The sequence below is a fragment of the Halichoerus grypus genome, chromosome 3, assembly GCF_964656455.1.
Source record: "Halichoerus grypus chromosome 3, mHalGry1.hap1.1, whole genome shotgun sequence".
Classification (NCBI taxonomy): Eukaryota; Metazoa; Chordata; class Mammalia; order Carnivora; family Phocidae; genus Halichoerus; species Halichoerus grypus.
The window spans coordinates 186,350,347-186,359,385 of record NC_135714.1 but is presented as its reverse complement, the minus strand read 5'-3'; positions in this window follow the sequence as shown (position 1 = coordinate 186,359,385).

Sequence of the window (9,039 nt, the reverse complement as noted above, 5' to 3'; positions counted from 1 at the left end):
AAGAATCTGCCTTTTGGGATTACCACATTAATAGTCAAAGATCCAGTGTTCAACAACGACCAAAAATCACAAGGCATACAAAGAAATAGGAAAGTAACCCCCTAAAAAGAACAAAATAACAGAAAATGGTCCCTGAGGAAGTCCAGGGTTGGACGTACTCAACAAAGTAAAACAACTGCTTCAATATGATTTTTTTAAAAAGACGAAGAACTCAGGGCCATCAGAAATAATGTATTAAAATGAGAATATCAATAAAAAGATAGAAATTACAAAACAAGAAAAAAGAGCCAAACAGAAATATTGGATCTAAAATGTACAATTAGCAATGTGAAAAATTCACTAGAAGAGTTTAGCAACAGATACGAACAAGCAGAAGAATCAGGTAATTTATCTTTTTTTTTTTTAAGATTTTTTATTTTTTATTAGAGAGAGAGTACAAGCAGGGGGAGTGGCAGGCAGAGGGAGAAGCAGGCTCCCCGCCGAGCAGGGAGTCCAATGTGGAACTCGATCCCATGACCCCGGGATCATGACCTGAGCTGAAGGCAGACACTTAACCGTCTGAGCCACACAGGCACCCGGAAATCAGGTAAAGAGGACAATTGAACTTACTGAATCTGAGAAACAGAAAGAAACAAAAATGAGGAAAAGTAAAAAGAGCCTAAGGTACCTGTGGGACATCATCCACTGGACCAAACTATATGCATTGTAGAGTCCCAGAAATAGATATATACACACACAGAGAGAGAGGAGGAGAAAAAGCATCTACACTAGGACTACGTTTTCCAGAATTCTCTTTCCTACATTGTTCTGGCTCATTATGGACCACACAAGACATTTTGCATGGGAGTTTAGCCGTAGCCACAGTTCATGTTCAGAAAGTCACTTCAGGGACAGCAGGGCCCAATACAAGTCTACACTGCTCGTCACTGCTCTGCTGGTTCACCAGCTTTGTGGGACAAGAACCTGGAGCTCCTAGAGTTCCCTCTGGAGCCTCCTTCGGTTTCTCTCACTCCTGAACCACGTACATGGTTAGCTCCTTGAGGAACTCGTCACCTTCTCTGCAGGCCACCTGGGCCGTCAAGTTGAAGGCAGTGAGAAAGAAATGCAGGCTCCAGCTCATCCGCGTGGGTTTCCGTTCGCCCTTGTTCTCTCTCCGTTTGTGCCCAGCCTCCCTTCTCAACTGCTGACCCCGCTGACTTCGGAGCACACAGCACCAGGCGCTAAAACAGGAGACTTGCACAGACTACTTGACCAGCAACCCCAATCCACTATTGCATAAGACTAAATCCCTTAAAGGGAGAAAAGGAAGAGTAGCTCTGGATTTTGAACCAGTGGCCTTGGGCACAAAAATGGACAGAAGAATAAGGGTATTTAATAGTTGCAGTCGTGGGCTTGATATTTAGAGTCTCTTCCAGTTTATGAAGCATATAAGTAAAAACTGAAATTATTTTTAATTACTTTGGCTCCGGAATTGTGCTTTCTAAAGACAATGCTCTCTGAGACTGAAACACATGAACACAGATTTTAACAGTTACATAAAGTAACTGTTAACAGTTTTAACAGTATCAAACTTTTGTGCTGTAGGTTTTTCTACAAAAATGTGAACTGCACCAAGAATTTTAAAAAGGGGATTTACTATATTACTTTAATAACCCTGAAATTGAATGTGACCCTTAAAGCTCTTAAAGCTCTTTGGGGTTCCCTGAATGAAAAACTTTAGAATTCCATGCCTAAAGGAGTTTTAGGTGAGGGAGAAAAACAAGACTGAAATACATTTGCTAATCATCCATTATGAACCTCCATAGGGGGCCATTAAGTTCACCCAAACCTGTAAAACATTGCAGTTTTTTCAGAAAACATCTCTGATGCTTCATGCTTGCAACACTACCCTAAAAAGGCTGATAAAATTACTGACATAAATTGTTGATTTTTTTCTTCTGTCAAATCGCATACAATTGCCCCACTCTAAGGGTTCTATGGAAGAATAAATTGAAAACAGCTACTATTCTGAATAAGCACCTGTTAGAGAAGTCAGGACTGCTATCTTTTAGAGACTTGATATGTCCTATATCCAAGTCAGCTGCCAGAGTGATTGGGTATAAAAAGGATAACCTGAGAGGGTTTAGAAAAAAAGAGGGAAAGAAGGAAGGAGGGAAGGAGAGGAAGGAAAGAGATACGAGGAACAGCAAATTTGTTCATCCTATGCTGAAAATTTTGAATGAGGTAGGTCGGTTTGTGATATTTTTAAACATCTTATGCTAAAGAAATGAGGTAACAAATGAGTTGGGGGAAAAAAGCGTTGTGGAACTACAGTAATATACAATTATTTTTATTTTAGCATTAAAGTTCTAAATTGAATTCCTACTCAAAAACAGTTTCATTCCACATTGCCATAGTGAGGGAATCCAGAACTTTAAGGGAACAAATTTACCATAAAAATTTCCTACCAGTGACCGTGTACTCAAATTATATTTGGGGAAGATATCCACCCATAAACTTGACGTATGCTCACATAGAGACACCAGAAAAGCATTTATTGTTGTCTTTTTTGTTTTAAAATAGAATTACAATATTACTTTCTTTGATATTGAGAAAAATTATGTCACATTAAGATAAAGCACAAAGGCATGACATTCTCTGTGGCTTACGCTCTTCTTGTAGAAATGAACTTAAATAACTATTATTTGCCAAGTGCCTTCCACATGAATAAGGAGAGCTTTGTCATTTCAGGAAAAAGGCTGATATTTATTGGGAAGCTGTAGGATGTGGTCAGTGTAGCGGCCCAGAGGGGGAAGACCCCTCTTTCTGTCCCGGCTCTGCCTTGTGCTATCAGCACGTTCTTTAGGGAAGTCACCGAGCCTCTAGTCCTCGAGGACACCCGAGCACAGGAAGTGGGACTGATTCTATGTGACTTCTCTAACTCAGGGTGTGCTTGCGAGGACTAGATGTGAACGTGAATTACTGACAGGCAGTCCTCCTATTTACTTAGCCAACCCACATTCAATGGTATTAAAAAAAAAGAAAAGTAAAGAAGTTGAATTACTTTGAAGTTGGTTTTGTTTTCAAGACTTCCCTTATAAACTGAAAAACACATAAAACAGTAAGGGGACATTTCCAAGGCCTCCTGGGGGTACTTGGCTTGCCTGGTGGAGACACTCAGCTCTTGACATCCACAGGAGTCCCCAGAAAGAAAAAAAGGGGAGAGGAAAGAGGAATTTTCACAGAGACTGATCCTAAGCAGAGCCGTAGCAGAAATCCCAGATCGAGAAGCATTGGCCAAAATACTCCGATGAATCTGCTTCCTCTGCCTTCCAAAGTTTTCAGCCCTTGCCTGAGTAATCCCTTTTTTCTCTTTACATTGTTCTTTCCCACCTCCCGTTTCTTTACTTTCCGCCTCTCACTCCAGAAAAGGCTTGGGGTTTAATTTAAAAGCTGTTGGACTAAAACCGGCCAGTCCTCGAGATCGCCTGCCAAGGTCTTATCCAAACCACTTACTCACTGTCGGTGAGCCAGCATCTGACCCAGCGCAGGCTCGCCCCGGGCGGGCTGTGGAAAGTTACAGAGAAGTGACAAACCAAAAAGCGGACGGGAAGAACTTGAGCCCTTCTTACGGAAGTGGTTATGATCTGAAGGAGAAAAATGTGGTTTGCCACAGAGGAGATTGTATAAGCAGGGCCACAAAAGGATAAAATTTGACCAACCTGAGAACACGAAGAGCTGAAAACAAACAAACCAATTGCTCCAAGAACAAAAACTCCAACTCAGGAGATTTTAATTGCACTTAAGAGGCATCTGGGACCCACTGCAAAGTCATGGAAAGGGAAGTGATCTCTAACGACGATCATGGCTAGAAGAAAAGCTGGTTATCTGCAGGCTTGAGGGACTGGTGGTACATAACACCAGGCATCCATTAGCTTGATTATGGGCTTATTTAAACTGAAACTGATAATCCTCTCTATTCCTCCACAGACTTAAAGCAGGTCAGTAAATCTGGATTAGAGCCTCCCGATGCCTCTGTTGATTAATTAGCATGAAATTAGGCAAGCCAAGGGCACTTTCTATGCTTAACATTTTTTTTTCATCTTCAAAATAATACATTTATACCTTAACTCCTATTTTGGTGTCACTGTTATGATAAAATTAGAATCTGTGGAAGCTGCACATCCTAACATTTTTTTTTTAAGATTTTATTTATTTATTTGACAGAGAGAGTGAGAGCACAAGCAGGGGGGAGCGGCACGCAGAGAGAGAGGGAGAAGCAGGCTCCCTGCCGAGCAAGGAGCCCGATGCGGGGCTCGATCCCAGGACCCTGGGACCATGACCTGAGCCGAAGGCAGACGCTTAACTGACTGAGCCACCCAGGAGCCCCACAGCCTAACATTTAAATTAGCATTATTGTTATTATTGCTGTCCAGGAAGAGAAGGTGAGAGAGAAGGAGAGAAAACTTGTCTCTATTTCATACTCAAGGCATGAGTCTAGCTTGGTATAATTCTGAGTATAGAATTGTGTGTATAGGATAAATTTTTAATATATGATAATACAAGTTTCTTAGTTCTGATTAATCACTGTGGCATAATTACCTTGCTTTATTATATAATTCATGTTATGACCTTACCAGGTGCTGGCCTCGTTAGTAATAGAGATGCTGCTTTAATTTCCATATTTTTCTTAAAAGGCTTAAGCAAGGCCCACCTTGGCCTATTAAAGGCACAGTTTTGTGTGGAAAGTTTTAGGGAAAGAATTTTTGGCACAGACCGCCATCTCTGATTCCTCTCTCACTTACAGTTACCTCCTGTTGTTTAGGTCTCCTGGTCAGATGTGAGTTTGGGGCTGCTTCCACCAGATAGGGATTTAAACTCTGTAAACCTCAATCCATGAGCATCACTTGTCTCACCTGTATATATGCAAATAATAAAAGTACTTACAGACTTCTGGTTAAAATCCATAAAATAATGTGAGAGGACTTGAGGATGATTTTTAAAGGTTGGTATTATGTAAGAAATCACTTAGAAAGAAGGGCTTCTCAACATCAAAATAGTGAAGGGGCTTTATTAAAACCTTTAATAACAAGGCTGATGGACAGTTCTATACTATATATCCACTTTAATTAGTGTGCGTTGAAATTCTGGCTTCTCCACTCTAGAGTCTTAAAAAATACTTTTAGGACATGAAAGTACATAGTTGGATGCTAATTTAAGGAATTCGTCATTTTGAAGGATTATAAATGTGTTTTTATGGTGATCGGAAGTTCTTTATGACCCGGATATGTATTATTTTCATACCAGTTCCATATTGAATTACAAAGTAGGAAGATAAAGCTTGTAGAGAATCTCTTTTTGCTCTAATGTTCTTGGAACTGGGAAGTCTTTTAAAACTATATGCTTTATTTTTTAAAAAAATTTATTTATTTATTAGAGAGAGAGAGAGACAGCAAGAGAGGGAACACAAGCAGGGGGGAGTGGGAGAGGGAGAAACAGGCTTAACCAACTGAGCCACCCAGGTGCCCCAAAACTTTATGCTTTAAATTTACATTAAATGGATTGATTTCCCTCTCTACCAGCAGAGGGAGACCTAGGTCCGTCCCTCCCAGTCATTCCAGGAAATTTACTGGAGTGAACAATCAGACCTAAGGCTTTACCTGTTCAACCCAGCATTCCCTGGCCTGCTTTCTCTGAGTTTGTTAAATATAGGATTCATTTTGGTGTTCCAAGAATACATTTCTTTTCCTTCTTTGCCTCATTATGGACACCATTTGAATGCCATCATGCCCAAAATATTACACAGAGCCTGAGATTTCAAAGAAACAGGGAAGATTCCCGATAATCATCCCTGTTGTTGAAGTCCGCTGCCACAGGGAATGTCTCCTTGGTTGACCTTACTTCCCCTTTGCTTCTCAGATACCTACCTCTTGCTCTTTCTTCTTAGGCTCTCACGTGGTGCCTGAGGCCTATTAATTGCTTGTGTATCACAGATCATTTTATTTCATCTTTCTTTCACTATGTCCCTCACCAAGGAGTCTTATTTTCTTTAAATCTACTGACCAACATTTACTCAATAGTTATTCTCTGTGAGAGGATCTGTTGTGAGCTGCTAATCTTACAGTTTAGTTTTGAAGAGAGAACCCCACCAAACATTTATTAAGAACTCAAAATAGGCAAGCATTTATCTGGGTTCTGTGAGGAAAACAAAAATGAGTAAAATACAACTGTTAAGAGATGGACAGGAAGAATCACCATGGTTCTAGATCTAGGAGTTCATTATTTGTAATCTGCAGAAGGCTTTAGCAAATAGGCTCTGTTGCTTAATGATTCGGTCTGGGTAGTTGTTGAAAGAAGGCTGAACGCATGTTAGAAACCCACCCCATCAAACAGGTGTGATATCAAATTATGAGCGAGGCCATAATCCTGGTACAAAGGCTTCCCGGGACCTTGCTGGGGGTATATGATCCCAGTTAGTCCCTGCCAACAACGTCTCTGTTTCAGCCCAGTGGGATCCTCTGGGCCAGTAAACCTGAATGTTCCCTTGCTTGTATCAACCTCCTCTATCCTGGTCTCTGGTATTGTAACTTATTATTTGGACCCCAGTGGAATATCCGTCCTCTTTATCTTAGCATTCAAAAGGGATGGAGCTCTCTTCACCCACGCCATCACTCTCATTCACCAAACTCCTTGATCCTGCCGCAGTATCTCTCCAGCTATCATTTGAAAGTAGTTCAACTCTTTTATCACTTTATTCTACTGGTAATATAATACATAATATTACAGTCCAGTGCTTCTGAACAATGCTCCATTTACAAGATAATGTGAATAACTACTAGTTCAGGCACAGAATTGTTAATAGACCATAAAAAGGTATTTGTTCATATAAAGTATCACTCACTGTTTTCCTATCATACCCTTTAAGCACTGCGTTAATGTCTCTATGTGGTAATAATTTCATTTTTGAACTTTAAGGTAAGTCTTTAAATGACTTGAGCATCAGCTTAGCTGAAGAGCCATAACCTTTCCAGTGTTGGTGCCAAGCCCTATTAACTGGGCTCTCTGAACACCCTGTGACTTCTCACAGCACATTTGCACAAGTTAAAGCTAACGGAAAACAATTTACAACTTAAATAGTAGATGACTATAAATATAACAACTTCGTTATAAAACTTTCTCTAGCTGAGTGTTCTCTCAAATAATAATGGTGGCATCTTGGAATCGATAGCTTTCATCAAATGGAAATGGATAGAAGACACTGGAAATAAATAGAAATGTAAAAGAAAACTGTTGATTTCCTAGCATTTGCAATTTCTGAGCATTTATCAGGAAGGCAGAGTAGCAGAAGGAGGTGAAGAATGACACCCCCATTCAAGCCGGGGCTGAATGAAACCTAAGGTGGGCCTGGCTGTTGAGTGAGCTTTGTCAAGGTTCAGGCACACACTTTGCTCTTGGATATCTGAAATGATGCAATGGATGGCCCAGCCTGCAGAGGGAACAAAGAAATAGGGAATTTGAGTGCATACCATGGTAGATGAAAAGGCACAATGGAAGGAACACAGCATCCTAAGTGCAGGAAATCTGGCTTCAGATCCAGACTCTGCATTTCATGAGTTGACAACTCATGTAGCCTTAGGCAAATCATTCAACCTTCCATAGACTCACTGGTCTTATCTCTCATGTGATGTCATAATAATTATAAAGAACCATGGAAATCTTCTACCTCACTGGACACTTCACTAAGTGTGGTGCACTGTAGTCTGGCTCAGGGGAGCAGACCAGGTGTCAGCCTCTTTGGTCCTAAATAATAGAATTGAGGCTTCCAGACCAAACGTGAAGCAGGGAGGGGTGTAGCAAGAGAACAGGGCCTATGAAAATTCAAACTGATATTAACAATGGAATGAAAGAAAAGACTGGGCCACCTCGGAGCCTGCAAAGTTGGGGCAGAACCCAAGTGGGATGAGCTAGATCCCCCCAAGTGCGATGAGCAATTGGGGTCCTAACATTCAGCCTTGGGACATGATTAGCTGCTGAGCTCTGCAGTAAGGATTGTGAGCACAATACCCCACAGGAGCCAAGGGGTTGGCACTGCTGCGCTGTCCCAGCCTAACCTAACCAAGGCAGTAATTACATTCTAAGAGCTTTTCTATTCTTCTTCCTGGCGGTTGTTCCAGAACAACCTGTCTCAAGGTGAGATTGGTATTCAAACTAAAGGCTATTTTGTCAGCAAAAAGAGATTACTTGCTCTTGACTTCCCTTATAGATTTATGAATAAACTCCTCCAATATTTCCCTACCGAGCCCTTAGAAAATGGTCTTCATTATTTCGGGGTCAGTTGCTAGACAGTTTCTCCTAGGTTGTGTTTCCTGCCATAGTTTCTTGTCTAGACAGTTTAGTATTGCTGAAGTACCATCTCCAGCATCTCAGAGAAGTAATCCATAGGATCTGTCTCACTGTGATAGCCTCCAAAAACAGAGGCTGATATGTTGAAAAGCCAAGAGACCAGGACTAAAACTAGATTTTTGATTCCAGGTTTACACAACCAGGTCTGTATGCCGTTCCTGAGCTCAGCTGCTGTGTGATTCTACCCCACTTGTTCCTTAGCCTCTTTTTGCAGGTGGGATTCAGGAATCCTGCTCTTTGCCCTTTATTTCCCCACAACCTAAATCTTCGCTAAGTGAGGGTGGTGGAAGACCAGAAGTGTGCTTCTGCTTCAGTAGGTCCTCAGAGATTCTGGCCTAGCATGGTTGTAATGGTCACTCTTTCTACTGCTTTTCACACCTTTTAGGTAGAGAATAGCATGAATTAGGCAAGTCCTCATGAATTAGGCTCGTCCCTATGTTCAACCTCTCTACCCCAATAGCAATCAAAAGTATGATTTCTTAAGCTTAAGTATTTATGAAAAATCTCAAAAATCTGATAACTTTGGAAGAAAACTACAAAACTCCTTGAAAGGCATTGTTTTTGGGGGTGCCTGGGTGGCTCAGTTGGTTAGGCGACTGCCTTCGGCTCGGGTCATGATCCCAGGGTCCTGGGATCGAGCCCCGCATCAGGCTCCCT